At 37.5% G+C, this 17,139-nt stretch overlaps 1 pseudogene; it reads left to right on the top strand.

The window, feature by feature from the left end:
• The first annotated feature begins 7,078 nt into the window (after positions 1-7,078).
• The window catches only part of LOC116742245, a 42,716-nt pseudogene continuing 32,655 nt past the window's right edge, over positions 7,079-17,139 (top strand).

The following is a 17,139-nucleotide window of genomic DNA, read 5'->3' as shown; positions in this document are numbered from 1 at the left end:
CTGAATTCTTTCTGCGATAAGACATCAATAAACTGAGCTCCATTAAGTCCAGAGACCAGGTGTGTGATCTCAGTTAAAAGACCACGGGTTCACGTCCCAATCTGAGTTGGATGGTTTCAATATTGTGTTACTTATTAAGACAGTGAAGACTAGGAAAAGACTAGATTTGGGCAAGGGCATCATGTCATTTCTCTAAACACAGCAGAACTTTTCTTTTGTGAACGACTTTCAGTCAGTGTTTGTTATGGACTAAATGTCGATGCCACCCACAAATTCATCTGTTTAAGCCTTAATCCCCAGTGTGATGGTATTTGGTGGTGGGCATTTGGAGGTAATACAGTCATGAGGATGAAGCTCTCATGAATGAGATTAGTGCTCTCTTTGCTACATGAGGACACAGAAAAAGGAGTCCTTTGGCAAACTAGGAAGAGAGCCCTCACCAGGAATCAAACGGGCTGGTGCCTTGATCTTGAACTTCCCAGCCTTCAGCACTGTAAGAAATAAATTTCTGTTGGTTGAAAAACCCGGTCTCTAATATTTTTGTTACACCAGCCTAAATTAAGATAGTTATCATCCACACAAGCCAGTCTCCTTACTCTGCAATGCCACCTTATTTGTGACCCCACATGAAGACACCCAGGTCATTCCCTAATCTTTATACTGAGACACTTCAAATCTATTTCCAAAATTGACACTCACTTTTAAAGGATGGTTTTTCTGTTATGAACCTATTGAATGTAACATTGCTCAAAGCCTAAGACAATTCCATGAAAAGAATTGCAGCTTATCTGGAGTGATGGCCACATTATTTGAGTAAATATCTTGCTATACATTGAGGGGTACATTTTTAAATGGACAAAGTTAATCTGACTTTATAGTTACACTTCATTTTTCTACCTTTGGAAGGTAGATATAGGCACCTCAAGGACTTTCTGCTTTCACAGCATCCACAGACTCCTGATGTTGCAGGTGCCCTCTGTGTTCCTTGATGAAGGAAGCAGTTTGTACCCCATTGAGGCACAGGTTTCCATGAGGCTGCCACTGCATCTTCCATTCCCTGCAGTTTGTTTCCAGGTACAGTTTAGGGGACTGTGGATTACATGGGTCAAATTCAGAACAATAGTGGCCATTGAATAGGAAAAGATGATGCTCTCCTCTCCTAAGGCCTAAAGGAGTCATAGTACTGAAACTGAGCAGCACCCTGTGGGGCTCCTGGGCACAAAAGCCTTTCTGTGACCCTATTTCTTGATTACAGGAAATAGGCTTCATTCAGCCTCCATGACCTTCCCTGGGTTCCAACTGTGCAGGTTCAAACATTTGCTAATTAGGGAAGGGAGGGGATGCAGAGACAAGGGAGGAACCGTCAAGAAACGATAGTGCAGGCTTGGGGCAGGGTCCTGGCTCCCCGACAAGCGATATATATAACACCTTTGAGCTGTTTTGCAGATACTGAAATCCCCACCAGGTGAGAGAAGTTAAGGGTATGGTACCCACCAGCACACAGACCCCAGACCAGCTGGAACCAGAAGGTTGATGATGCTGACTCCCACTTACCTCACCACAAACCTATCAGAAGAATGTCCTCGAGCCAATCATGCTCTCTTTGAACCATTACTATAAACTCCTCACTACCCTCCCCAGGTCAGGACACAGTTTTGAGGGCATTAGCCCACTGGGGCCCCCTTTGCCTGGCAGAGCAATAAAGCTATTCTTTTCTACTTCACCCAAAACTCTGTCTCTGAAATTTAATTCGGTGTCAGGGTACAGAGGCCAAATGCAGCTTCAGTACCTAGTCAAACGCTACATGCCAAAGGAAGAGTGACTGGTCTCCCAACTGCACAGTTTGTCAGATAGGAAAGGAAGAATTTAAATAAGTATAGTGTTCTCTTTCTTGGAGATATTTTCTGATTTTTGAGGAGGTAAGCTGGAAAATCCTAACCAAAAGATAACTAGAAAATCCCCAAATATTTGAAAATCAAAGAATACATAGACAGAATGTTGAGTGAACTCATCTGGATGTAACTTACGATATTTTATAATCTCATTTATAAAAAGTTCAACAGTAGGCAAAACTAATATACAGTGTTAGAATTCAGTATAACAGTTATATTTGTGTGATAGATATTAGGGAGGTAGTGACAGGGAAGGAGCATGATGGGGACATCTGGGGTATTGGTCATGGTATAGTTCTTACTCTAGGTGTGTACACAGTGCACACCTAGAAATAAATTCAACATTTATTTCTTACATGCTTTTTATATATGTGTTGAATTCTAATATATAATCTTATAAAAAACAACAACAATGTGAAAGGGAATGGGTCACTGACCGGTTGTAATGGAAGTTATTTCCAAAAACTCAAGTAAACCATTATCTTTCTACTGCAAGTCACAATAATACCTAGAAAATTAAAGGGTTAAATCCAATTTGAAAGGGAAACAAAATATAGGTAGATATTTGACTAAACCTTATGGAAGTAAAAATTTCTGTGTAGAAATGTGATAGAAAAAATTATAAAAATATGCATATGTTTAACTAAATGTAAACTTCAAATGTCACTACAACAAGATAACAATGAACAAATTAATTGTCCACTTCACACTGGGAAAATTATTTGTCAAAATCATGATAAATTAACACTTTAAGATATTCTTATTTATTTAAAAAAGAACTAATATGAAGCTTTTAAGTAAGGCTAAAAGCTGAATAAACCATTATCTTTCATTACTTGGAGGCTTCCATTCTCTTGCTCCCATCTGAGCCAGATGCTTCCAGATGGAATATTTATTTACTCTTCTTACTATTAGACAGATCTTACCTCTTCTTTTATTATTGTTTTTCTCTTATTTCTTCTTCCCTCATTTGCTGAAACACATCCTAGAGTACCTTTCTTAAAATAGGTACGTGTGAGATAAATCTTAAGATAAATCTTAAATATCTGAATGTTTAAATATATATTTTGCTTTCATATATTTTCTTACATGCAAATCTCCTGCTAAATAGTAGCCTGGCTGCTAGACTCCTATATGAGGAGGTAAAAAGTAGGCTTGCGTGTTCTCGTACACAGACTTTTACCTGCTATTTCTGTTTCTACGCATGTTTAACTTCCATTTCCCATTTCATCTGTTGCTTTCAAAGTGCAGCCCTTCCTGTAATCTCTAGCATGCATCACCTCTCCTTTCACACATGTTCTTCGCTACATAAGTTCCAATTGCATAGTTCTCTCTGCTCTGCTGCATCCATGAGAGACCCAGCAAGAAACAGATGGATTTTACAAAATTAGATCATTTGAAGAGGATCTAATAAAATTAACAAAGCTGTGGGTACAGTGTAAGGAACCACAAAAGATAGGCGAGACCCAATGGAATGGAGGAAAAGAGTAATGAGGAGAAGCCAATAGGAGAGAGGTTTTAAGGAGGGTTGTCTTTGATGTAGGAATGAGTCAGTCCATAGCAACCCCACAGGGACAGTGCCAGGGAAAATAAATCCCCTAACCCTAAAAATTTCTTTCTGAGACTCCCTATTGGATGAGCTCTACCAGAAGTCAGGGGACAAGGGCACTCTTTGATTTAGTCCATGAAAGTCAGGTCTTAGAACAGAGATCAGAGTGGGAAGAGGTAGAAAGTAGATTTGCAAGGGCAAAGAGAAGACATCCAACACATCTGCTAAATCAATTATCACTCTTTTATCCGGATTCTTTCTTTAATAAAGGAGTAAATATTTCTCATTTGATACTATCCTATTCCTCTAAATAGTTTTGTTTATGTGAGAAAAAATAAAGGTCTTTAATCAATCCTCAGTCACCTAACCCATTTTCATTCTTCAGTATATGCTTTATATTTTAGTAAATCATTATGTAAAATAAGATCTGGTTCATTATTATCTATTCCAGTCCATTTTTTTTTACCCCTGAATAGTGTTACAGTAGTCCATTTATTTAGCATTTAACATTACACCAACACGACGTAATATATTTGATTTTATAAATAGTCTTCTTTCTAAAATCTTTATAATTATGTAGGCCTTGTGGTAGGCATTTCAATAGTCCCCCAGAGATGCCTGGGGGCTAATCCTGGACCTGTGACTATTACCTTACATGGTAAAAGAGATTTTGAGATGGAGAGGTTATTTTGGATTATCCAAGTGAACCAAATGCAATCACATGGCCTCTCATAAAAGGGAGGCAAGAGGCTCCGAGTCAGAGAAAGAGATGACAAGACAGTGGAATCCTATGTCAGAGTGATGTCATTGTTGGCAGGGGGCCATGGGTCAAGGCATGCAGGCAGCCTCTAGAGACAGGCAAAGGCAAAGAATGGATTGTTAGCTAGAGCCTCCAAAAGGAATTCAGTCTTGTTGACATCTTGACTTTAATCGCATAAAGACATAACTTTGCACATCTGACCTCAAAAACTGGAAGATACATTTGTGCTCTTTTAAGCCACTAAATCTGTGCAAATTCGTCACAACAGCAATAAGAAATTAATACAGGGTTTCTTCTTTTTCTCCTTCCTGATTTTTTTTTTTGTGTGTGTTAGCTTTCTGGTGAAGTTAGAATCATATACTAAGGTAACCATAAAGCCATCTGAAGTTCCAAACCCTCATCCCTGTTCTCAAGGGTAGGCAGTATGTCTGCTGCCTTATTCTTTTGGCTCACTTTGTGACCCACTCACCTGCATGTTTGACGGTGTAATTCTAGTCTACTTAATGACTAGAATTCAAGCATTTCACTTCTTTATCATATAAGGGTTTTCACACACAATGTCCTCTCAATCTGAAGCTTTTCTCTCAACTGTTCATTCAACTGCTTCTTCAATTCCTCAGGACTCTGGTATATAGCTATTTTCAGGGACTCTCTTCCTCTCCTCCAAGGTCAGGTTCCCCACTCTACCCTATCCCACCTATTTTTCTTTTCAATCTTATGAATTTTTATAATTAAAATGGCTATATTTGTATACTAGCTGAGAGCTTTTGGCATGCCCTAACAAAGTGAGCTTTAATTTTTATCAATAAAATCATAAGTGCTCATCTCATGGGAATATTAGAAGAAAGAATTGAAAGTGTATATTTAGAATAATTCTCCAAACACAACCAGACCGTGCTGAACCTACTCAAACGTTTTTCTCTCAATTTGTGAATGACTCAACCCTTTTCTTCCTTTAGTTTCAAATGTGATCTCTTTAGAGAACAGGTGTCTTGGTTGGAAACAGGAAAGGAGAAGAATTCACCCAAGAGTAGAAAGAAATTCCAGCCACCTGACCTATCTCTCAGGTCCTGTGTGAGGAAAGTGAGTAGCAAGATGAAGAGGTATCAGAGGACCACTTCCTGGCAGCTCTGCTGGGGAAACAATAAAGGCTCAGTGAGTGAAATGGTTGTACAGAATGACCAGGCAAATGGGAACTCTACCAAAACATCACTTCGCGCCAAACACAGTACAGAAGCAACAGAAAAAAAACTACAAACCCCCAAAGTGCCATAAATTTCAGACAATGGTAATCCTCGGGCTACCCAGACCAGGGCTGAGGACCATAGTGCTGTCCCCACAGTGACCCAAGATCAGTGGCATAACTCTAGACACATAAAACCCTGGGAAGACCTGAGGCCATTTTCTTCCAGCAGAATGGGACTTGGAAACAAATATTAAGCTCTAGAAAATGAAGTTCTATTTCTTAGACAGCTCTAGACTTAGCAATAATGCCCACTAAAACTAGTTTATTGTCTTTGTCTCTCATGAGAAGTTTTATGATAGCTGGGACAAAAGTTAGCCTGCCACAATTTTCATAAATTAATCTTCAATAAAAATTTTTAGATGAATGACTAGAGAAGCTATTTATTAAGCTCTTATCCCATAGTAAGCATTTGTATGTTAATTCACACTATACTTTCCACATAGAAAAAAGAACTTTAGAATTATCTTTGTCTTGGACTTCAACATTTGTTTTATATATTTGTGTGGAGGAGAAAAAAGGGAAAGAAAAAGATTTAGTAAAAAGGTCGAAATTCAAACATGTTTTAATCAAAACGCTTTCTTCCTTGGAAGTGAATCTGAAATTTGGTGTACCAATATATAGTCAAGGCCAACTTATATTGAAAATAATATTGTAAGTTGTGTCTGATTTCACTGACAATGAAAATATGGCTAGAATAAAAACAGCTGGACAGAATTAAGTTTGTTTTCTTCCACGGCAGTAAAGGAGGTCAGGCTCTGGAGTAAGATACTATGCCTGGTTATATTTAGTCAACCTGATGAAATGCCTCCAACCCTCTTCCCAAATACTAGTGGTCTGAAGGGCTTTACTGCCCCTCGTCCATTAATAAAACTGCTTACCTAATAAGAAGGACATATAGTGACTGACTATTTGAAAATATGGGGTCTTCCAGAAACAGAGTTAAAACAATAAATGCATATTTAAACAACAACATCAACAAAAGACTTTAAAACTGTTACTTCGACACTCCCATTTGATAGATGAGGAAAGTGAGGCACAGAGAGTGATCCTAACATGAGAACTAAGGGTAGAATACAGTCGACCTTTAGTATCTGTGGGTTCCGTGTCTGGATTTAACCACTCCGCATGGAAACCAGAGCCAGTTTACATATAAGAAACTTGAACATCTGCAGATTTGGGTATCCGGGGGAGTCCTGGAACTAATCCTCCATGGATACTGAAGGACGAATGTATATATCTTCTAAATTGCAACCCAAAGACTTCTCCAGAGTACTGCTTCTTCACTTAATAACAAGAAAAAAACTATGTGGAAGATTATTTGTATCTTTTATCAGTATTGCAAACATCTCTGCACATCTATTGTTTGGTGGAAGATTTTGTGGTTAGGAGCAAGCCTGGGCTGAGAGCCACATTGCATGGCTGAATAGAAACCTGAAAATATCTTTAATTGTACCATTTTTAAGGTAAACAATTCAGTCAAGTGTGATTAAAAACCAGAACAAATGATTGCATCTTGATGTGGATCTGGCTACGAGAAGGAATGTTTCTCTGTGTGGGATTAGAAAGAAAACCTTCTTTCATTCTTTCTCTCTCTCTCTCTTTTTAAAATAAAATATTCCTCCACAGACGAGATGAAGGAACTCACGGAGCCTGATTGCTATGATTTCAGAAGAAAGGAGAACCCTGAAGTTCCTGACCTTTCAGGAAGTGTACCGGATGTGAGGGATAGTTGGCGGAAAGAAGCTGATATTTAAGCCAATATGAAGTAATTCTTAATTTAGACTCTAGAGGTATTTAGAATAATTTTCAATTAGTTATGGTAATATTTCACAAAGAAGGTTCAGACAGGAAAGTGGGAAAGAGAAGGTCAGAACAATTTTTGAGAAGGATTAAACTGAAAGGAAAACTTGAATACTGAGTTTAAGTAGGCTTCGATAGCTATAAATATTACCTACGCAATAGAGGAACATAGTTTTACAAACCAGAAACAACCCTCCGAAAGGGATATTGAAAGAAATTATAATGGACATAAAAATATAAAACATAAGGGGAAACCTTGATAAATTTGACCACATTAAATTTAAAAACACAAACTCTTAATCATCAAAAGTTACCACAAAGAGCGTGATAAAGCCACATACAGGAAGAAGATACTTTTAATACATATAGTTGACAGAGAGCTCCGCTCCAGAATATACAAAGAATTTATGGGAAAGAAAGAAATGAAAATAAAATGAGAAAAGACACAAGTGGGCATTCCTTAGAAGTAGAAACACAAATGACCATAAACATACAGAATATTGCTTAATTGTATTATCAGAGAAATAGAAAATTTAAACAGCTAAGCCAGTATTTCACATGGACCAATTTGGTAAAACTATGCAGGTGGATTATAGAAAATGTTCATGAGGCTGTGGAACAATGGGGACCTATTACCGATTGCTAGTGGGGCATACATTGCTACAAGTCTTCTGGGGAAAAAGTGGAATTACCTGGTGAATTTGAACATGTACATGCCATGATACACAGCAGCTCCTCTCTTTGGTACATATCCTGGGTAAACTTGCAGGGAGATTTTTTTTCCATGGATCAGGAGTCAGGTATCCGAATATTCACAGCAACAGTGTCATTATTAGTAAATACTGGGAAAACCCTAACTGCCCAGCGCTGCTAAATGAGTAAATAAACTGAAGCGTTCGTGAAATGAGATAGTAATTGCAGGAAACAGGAATTTATCCATTAGTAGCAGGAATGAATCTCAAACATACGATGGCTAAAATAAGTGTGTAAGATTATCCTACTTACATAAAAGGTTAAAACCAACCAAAACTAAATAATTTATTACATACAAATACATAGTAAGTGGTAAAACTACAGAGAAAAGCCAGGAAAAGATTGAGACAAAATTGAGGATTAAGGTTACCTCTTGTAGGGAGGAAAAGAGATGGGTAAAGGTATCTTAATGGCTACAAAACTGTTGGCTTGGTATTGGCTACACAAGTATTTGTTTTATTATTATTATTTAACCATTCAAATGAGTCCCATATGCTTTTTAATTGTTGATATATTTCAATATAAAAATGCCCCCAAAGTCAGTAAGGTGGAGAAGAGAAAGGACAGCACCAGTAGTAGATTGGGAAGATAAGACTTTTATGTATCCTGCTGGATGATGCAAGCATCACTCTGCTAACTCAATTGTGCTATCTCTCAAGGATGCGATATCTCTCGAGGAAGTTGCTATCTCTCAAGAAAGTTCTTTTTTGGCCCAGCCATCCCGTCATCCCACTCAGCCCCAGTCCACACATTCCAGGTTAACAACATTAGTGTTTCACGAGAAACCATGGCAAATAATCAGACTCTCCACTCTACTGTTTCTAACCAGCTCATCGTGATCAGTTTCACTGGTGAGAATCATATGTATTCATTCAGTGTACCACACAGGCACAATTATGGCTAAAGCAGATTATATGGGAGATAACGGGATCAGAATTAATTTCGCCTACTCTGACCGTCAGAATTTTGGTCGTACCTGTTAGGAAAATGGGTTTGAATCTGGATCCAATGCTAATTTGCTATCTTGTATTTGGTAGTTTAATCTACTTATGTGAACTAGAATCCTCATTTGTAAATGGGGCTTCCTAATTCCCAACTCTTAGTGCTGTGGTGAGAATGCATACAACACCACAGAGCACGTTATCTGGCAAAACTTAAATCACAGCTTTAAAAGGAACTGTCAGATGAGTCCCAACTAGCCTGTATATACACAGTATGTTTCATGGGGAGATTTTGTTACTTTAGATTAATTGAACTTCACACTATGAGTTGAGATTTTTATAAACTCTACTGTGTGTGTGCGTGTGTGTGTTCACAAAACAAAATATAAATGATATATAGTATTAACAGTTTCAAATTGCTCAGCACTAAGAATCGTAGCCCCTTTATCTTCTTCTACTTTGTATATTCTGCCCCATTTCCTTATGCCTCAGTTGTTTTTGCATTTCCAGCGCTGTTTTTATGTGTTAGAGCACATATCAGGGATTGCAGAGAATACTTAATCCCCTAGTTTGCAATCATTTGAAGTTCAGTCCTCATTCTCTGTCTTTAACTACTCTGGGGTCTTTGTTTAAAATTCACTGAATTTAAGAAGGTTCTCTCTGTCCTCAGTACATTCGGCAGCATGTCTGCTGCCAATTACTTATCACCAGGGAATTGCATTTACTTGTGTCTGCTACACTGATCTGCTCTCTCTCTTTCTGCATTACATCTTCGTCTCTTAACAATGACCCCTCTGTTCTGCTTTTGAGCCAGGATGACTGGTTGAAGTTTATATCCATTCCTTTTGGCAGGAAAAAAATCTAAGAACTCTTCCTGTTACAGAGAATACCCTTTAAAAACTGGTAGACCCAGTTGTATACCCTTTAAAAACTGAGGATTTTACTTTCTAAATATTTTATAGTAATGATAGTGGAAGAAAAACAAGTACAATTCAGAATGACCCAAGGATTATTATTCTTTCCAAGTAAAAAATTAAAATTTGATTAAGCTCTGTAATCCATCCGTCCTGTGCCTGGCGCAGTGTTTGCTATGTGGTCTGTTGTAAGGCAGCTATATAACAGTATCCATTAGTTTGAATGAATTAATACATTTGCATGAATTAATAAAGCTAACACATATGTGAAGGGCAAGGGAAATATTTTATTCTCAACCTTGGCATGACCCCGAAAGCCCTGATTATTGAGAAAAGGTATGAGTCCCTAGGAATTCCAGTCAAGATAAACTTTTCAAAAAACTTTTGATTTGAGGATAGGTTTGTATTTGCAGAAAAGTTGCAGAGCTAGGACAGAGTTCATGTATAGCCGACACCTTATTTTCCCTGTTGTTAACATCGCTCGTGAGTGTGATGCACTTGGCACAGCTAATGAACTTATATTCGTACATTATTACTAACTAAAGTTAACACCTAATTTGGATTTTCTTCTTTTTTAGTTAATATGTTCCAAGATCCTACCAAATGACTCCTCCTTCAAAGGGACACAGTGATACTTTGATTCCTATTTCATTGGCAAAAGCCACCTTTGCAACCATACCTTACTCTGGGAAGACAGAGGACTGCAGTTTTACAAAGCTTTTGAAAGAAAAATATTTTGGTCAACAGTATTAAATGGTTACTATAATTAATAGTAATTCACATATATATAGGCATTTTTACAGCTCAGAAAGTTGTTCCAGGATGTTTATCAACATCCATTTTAAGGTCAGAGATAAAGTAGCAGAGACTGTGGAAACAGAAGAATCCCAGGTTAAATAGCTTATCCAGAGTTACACAGCCAACATAGCCAACCAAAATTCAAACCCAAACCTTTTGACAATGATCGATAAAAATATTCTTCCCAGTCCAAACCTTTTGACAATGATTGATAAAAATATTCTTCCCAGTAAACCACAAACGCCTCCTGCTTTTGTTTGCAACTTCTTTCTTTTTTTTTTTTTTTTTTTTTGCGGTACGCGGGTCTCTCACTATTGTGGCCTCTCCCGCTGCGGAGCACAGGCTCCGGACGCGCAGGCTCAGCGGCCATGGCTCACGAGCCCAGCCGCTCCGCGTCATGTGGGATCTTCCCGGACCGGGGCACGAATCCGCGTCCCCTGCATCGGCAGGCGGACTCTCAACCACTGTGCCACCAGGGAAGCCCTGTTTGCAACTTCTGATTCTCATTCACCTCGCCAGAAGAAATCCAAGGCCCTACAGCAGGGATCGGTGAACTTTTGCGTGCAGAGGCAGACAGTAAATTGTTGAGGTGGTGCTGGCTACGTGATCTCTTTCAAGGCTATTCAATTTTGGCATTGTATATCAAAAATAGCAACAGAGAAAACATTAGCAAATGAATGTGTCCCAGTAAAACTTTATTTACAAAAGCAGAGGGTGAGCTGTATTTGGAACACAGACCATAATTTGCCAACTGCTGCCCTAGAAGCTGGAGGAATCTACACAACAATCTGTGATATATTGACATATACAGTCTGTGATAGATACAATTCAAAAGTGGTCGATTTGCTCATCTCGTTGTTCTTTAAAACTCTTTCTTCATGAATGCTTTTTAAATTAAGGGTTGCATCATAAAAAATAGTTTCTGTTCTTTGTTAATCTCCTGTTAACGTCATTCTGTATCTCACTGTTACTTATGATTTTCTCTGGCCTAACAGGATTGCTTAGTTGCTCCTTAAGAAAGAAAGTATGTGCAGATCAAAGTATTGGGCTGGCCAAAAAGTCCGTTCGGATTTCTCCATAACATCTTATTAAACACCCAAACGAACTTTTTGGCCAGCCCAATATTTTTGCGGCCACACTTAGGGATACAGGAAGTTGAAATAAGATAGATATAGGGTGAGGGTCAATTAAAACTACAAAGGATTAACAATGCACATGGCTGAAGTTTCCAAAAAATGAATCATAACTCTTAAAGTCTTTCCATACTGATCTGTGTTCTTTTTACCCAAAGACGCACTCCGTGTTTTTGCTAATATACCCTACACTGAAATATCTCATAATGTGGCACTTTGGCAAAAAGCATCCAACCTTTCCTTTTATATTTTTATGTGATTTAAAAAAATATATAGATATAAATCCTGTGTGGTCTTTATCATACACATCATATCAACAAATGATGGGAGAAGCCAAAATCCATACTATAGGGGATTTTTGAAAGGCTTTCAGTCTGTATTTATATAAATTACTTTCCCCTCTATGTAATCACAATAAAGGAGTTGGATTGAAACTTTAAAATATTTTTAACTATGGGAATACATTTATATACAGTTTGTGAATAACAGTATCTTATATGTAAATAATACATGTTTATACATTTCTATGTATATGAGTACCTACATATCTATACATAAAGTTAGGAGTTTAAAAGGAAACCAGTTGGTGGGGTTTAAAACCTAAGATTTCCAAGTGTTCCCCATATGTGTAGGGTGCACCTAACACGACAAAACATTTTATAATGATTAATGAACAGGAGAATATTCACTTTTTAAGGAGTTTCCTTGACTCACTAAGGGCTGTATTTAAGCTCCTCTTATATTCTGATACTTGTTCAAGTGACTGAATAGAGCCCCTTTAGGACTTGGTCTAAAAATCCAACTATACAATTTGGTGGATCAAAATTGGCCTCAAGTTCTTTGCAGCTCCTCACAAGAAGTCTCTTTTCCCAGCCCTTGACTTTGGCTCGGCCTTGTGATATGCTGTGACCAGTAGAATACAGTGGAAGTGATTTTGTACAGCTTCTGAGAAGGGCATCAAGAGTCCTTGTAGCTTCTGCACTTGCGTTCTTGGAACAGTGAGACCATGTGGAGAGAGAAGCCAGACATCACTTAGCCCCAATCACCAGACATATGAGTGAAGCCTTCTTGGACCATCCAGTTCCTGGTAATTAACTAGATGGCTGAAGTCACATATGTGACCCCAGGTGACCCCAGCAGAGGAACCACACAGCAGACCCATCCCACTGAATGGTGAGACATTTGTTTTTGTTGTTTTAAGCCATATATGTTGAAAAGCAAAATATGATATTTTGAGAAAAACCCTAAACATGATCGATTTCTGAATTAAGAATATATGAATAGGTGAGTTTGTGTTTCTATGTTTGTATGTATTTGCCTACAAATACATGGGTATTATGTGTGACTAAAAATAATGGAGGAACACAATTAATATTTATTGAACACCTGATGTGTGCAAGGCATTGTAAGATATGTTTATTTAAACCACTACATTGTATGTGTCTATTCTGATTATGGTATCAGTGTTAACCAAAGAATGAGTAAATTTCCCTCTTCCACTTTGGCACATGAACTGTTTAATTTTCTGTGTCAATCAGAGAAGATAACAACATGGAAATAATCAAAAGAAAATATTTACCTTCATAAAAAGTTTTTAAAACTATTGCCAAACATAATAGGCAAAATTAAATGATAGATAAATTAAGGGGGAATATTTGCAACTTGTATCTCAAAAATCCAACGTTCACGGCTTTTAAATTTTTTTCTGAAACGATAGGTGAAATTCAAACACCCAATAACGTGGAAAAATACTACTACTAAAATTACAACATACTGATATCTCACGAAGGATGTGCATTCAAGAAAAAAAATCTTGAAGCCAAAATTGACGTTATATATTTACTGACAAGGACTATTTTGTTAATTCATTGATTCATTCAAATGACATTGTACAATGCTAATATCAGGAAGTTTGAAGTGAGCAAAACATAATTCTTCCCTGAATTTGTCCAGAGACAAGTTGGAGGAGACAGAAAAACAAAATAATCAACATAACATAGTGGGTTGGTACTAAACTGTTTAGCTATGCAAAGAGTATTAAAGAATTTGAGAAACTGCAAGGAAATAACAGAGAAGCCTTCTTACAGGAGACGAAGCCAGCATTTTCTTAAAGAACAAGTTAGAATTTTCCAGATGAAGGAAGTGCCAGGGAAGGTAAGGAAGTTATTTGAAGGAAAGTAGTGATCATATGCAAAGGCTAAGAAGAGAAATAGCATACTACATGCAGAGTAACATAAGAAGTGTGATAAGAAGCAGAGCTGAAGAGACTAGAAGTAAAACTGAAGAGATGTGCTGTATACATTCAGTATAGTTCCATTCTAAAGATTCTGGATTTAACCTGAAGGCAGGTGGGGGACTAGGGAAGGAAGAGCAACCAGCAGGTCTGTGACATGTTAAAACTGGATTTTAAATAAACCTTGTTCTCTGGAGGATGATTTTTAGGAGTAAAATTAGGAGCTAAGAGACCAATTGGGAAACTGTGGCAGTAGTCCAGAGAGGAAAGGTATAGATTTAAAAATGATGCTTGAGTTTAGAACTCAGTGTATCCATACACAACCATGAACCTTTTATTCCTTATAGTGGCAGACAGATCTGGATGATATCCATGATCTCTGCCTCCTGGTGGTTACAGCTTTGTTCAATCTCCTCCTATTGCATTCTGGGAGGGACCTGTGATTTGCTACTAATCAATAAAATATGGCAAAAGGGATGAATCTGACATCACTCCCATGATTATGTTAAAATATATGACTCTACTAGTCAACTGGCTCTAGATATTCTCCTTGTCAACTTGATAAATTAAAAGGCCAGTTGGAAAAACCCACATATCAAGGAACTAGGAACAGCCTTTAGGAGCTGAGGACAGCCTCCAGCTGACAGCCAGCAAGAAGCTAGGGCCATCAATCCTACAAAAGGAAATACATTCTACCAAAAACCTGTGTGAACTTCTTCACAAAGTGGAAGAAGTGGATTCTTCCCCAGTCTTCCCTCCAGATGAGAATGGAGCCCAGCTGACACCTTGATTACAGCCTTGCAGAAAATCCAGATAAGCTGCGCCCAGACTCCTGACCCACAGAAACTTTGGAATAGTAAAAGTGTGTTGTTTTAATCCCCTAAATTTGTGGTAATGTTTTTTTGCAACAATAGATTACTAATGCAAGTATTTATTATAAAATTAAATGCATTTCTCTGTGTGGACAGGTCAGGTTCTTCAGAAAAGAAAGTATTTCTGTAATCAATTTTTTAAATTTATATTTGCCCACTTAACTTCTAATGGTCTGCATAACTTGCCTATCTTTTGGCCCTCCGTCATGGTTTGGCAACTCAAATCCAATTTATGGAGATTGCCCTTAGCAATATATTTATGTACTTTTGTTTTCAGTGCCAAAATCCCGAGTTCTTGAGTGATATTTCTGGGACTTTGGCTTAGTTGTCAACCAAAATGCCTTTTCTCTATTGCATTGATCTCATGCCAAGAAGGTAAAGGTTCCAAATTTCCCTGAATGCTTTGATAGATGTTAATTACAGTGAAGTCTATTAACATAAATCTAAATACCATTTCCAAAACAGTGTTGCCAAGCATTATCAGAAATCTCTGAGATATGTAGAGAACAAACGTATCGACACCAAGGGGGGAAAGTGGGGGGTGGGAAGGTGGGATGAACTGGGAGATTGAGATTGACATATACACACTAAGATGTATAAAATAGATAACTAATAAGAAAATGCCATATAAAAAAATAATAAAATTAAATTTAAAAAAAAAAGAGATCTCTGAGAATCCAGGGGAAGTGGCTTCCAAAGGCAAAGTCCATTGAATGGACGTCTTTGTCAGTCAGCACCTTCTCAGGCAGCCTCTTTTTATATCAGCTTTGTTCAATCTCCTCTGAGTGGCATCTCTTCAGTCTTCTGATATTTTGTCCTAGTTGTGAAGCTCTTCTAAGCTTCTGAGAAGATTATGAAAACTCAGATGCAAGACCACTATCATTTAATACTCACCTGTATCAAAAAGCTAGAAAGACAGAAATCTGTAGAAGGGAAGAAAAGGGGACACATATATAACTCATTTCTCAGCAGGTTACCATCTCACTATCCTTGGACTATTACAATGACCTTCTCTTAGAAGTGACCATACCCTAAATATCTCTGTAGCCCTGGTCCAAGGCACAATAACTGATAATAGTAGGCAATCTAGTGTTAATTGTGGTCAGAGAATGGAAAATTTTACAGAATGAAGGTTATAGTCTTCTCCAACTATATGAGAATTCTGTATTTCTCAGGCACAGCCATAGGTGCTGATTCTGGTTTCATGAAAGACATAAATCTTGAACTGGGTTTTATGTGATGAGTAGGATTTAGAGAGGGGGGTGGTTTGGGAAGATTGTATTAAGTGGAATAAGTATTCATAGGACAACAGATTGTATACATAATGAAGGAGGGCTGGTATAGTCAAGGAGTTTAGGATGAGGGCAGTGTCGATGGCCAAAGACAGGGAGGGACTCTTCCTTATTTGAATGTAATATCGTAATTCCAAAGAAGTGCAGATTTTAAAGTGAGGTTATAATTGAGTAGAGGGACTTTTAAACACCTCAGTGAGAATTATGAGCTTGATATGGAGTATCTCTCCTTAAATTTTACTTTTCCTAGGAAGCTTTTCCTGTTTGATTTAAGAGCTACTCCTTCATTCTTCCATAGTTGCATTTTTCACAAGATAATGTAAATGTCAATTTACTTGCCTTTCTCCCCCAGTGAATTATAAGCAACTCAAGGGCAGAGATAATGTTTTCTTTAGTCAAAAAAATAATAAAAACGGAGGAAAGCAGACAGGTAGGAAGATAAAAGGAAAAGAAAGATAGAAGATACTATACTTTAGAGTCAAAAAAACCTTTAATGACATGCCACATGCTAGCTTAGTTCTTAAGAAAGCCAATCAAACAGTAATCCTTAGTTTTTACACCTAAAAAATAGAGTTAATAATAGCTACCCAATCACCTTCGACAGATCACTGTGAGGGTCAAAAGAGACAATGAATATAAAAGCACTTTAGAAAGTATAAAACTTTCCAAAGTAACTTTCTCTTTCCAGGCTTTTCAGTAAAATAATGCCATTATAAATGCAGTTTTGATAAAACTAGTATGCTATGGGAAAGAAAGACAACTCTAGTTTTGTGGATAGTCATGAAGATGTTGTTTATAATATAAAATGTTGGAAGTAAGCTTAATGATCAATGGTAGGGAGCTGCTTAAATAAACATCCAGTTAGTCAAAAGTTAGAGTATTGTATAGCCAAAATAATGGTGTAGAAGTATTTTAAATTGTATGGGAAATTGGTAATACCACACGAAAAAGGTTTC

This window comes from Phocoena sinus, chromosome 17, assembly GCF_008692025.1.
Source record: "Phocoena sinus isolate mPhoSin1 chromosome 17, mPhoSin1.pri, whole genome shotgun sequence".
NCBI classification, from domain to species: Eukaryota; Metazoa; Chordata; class Mammalia; order Artiodactyla; family Phocoenidae; genus Phocoena; species Phocoena sinus.
The sequence above is the reverse complement of the archived record's forward strand: the minus strand, read 5'-3'. Positions and strand labels throughout refer to the sequence as shown.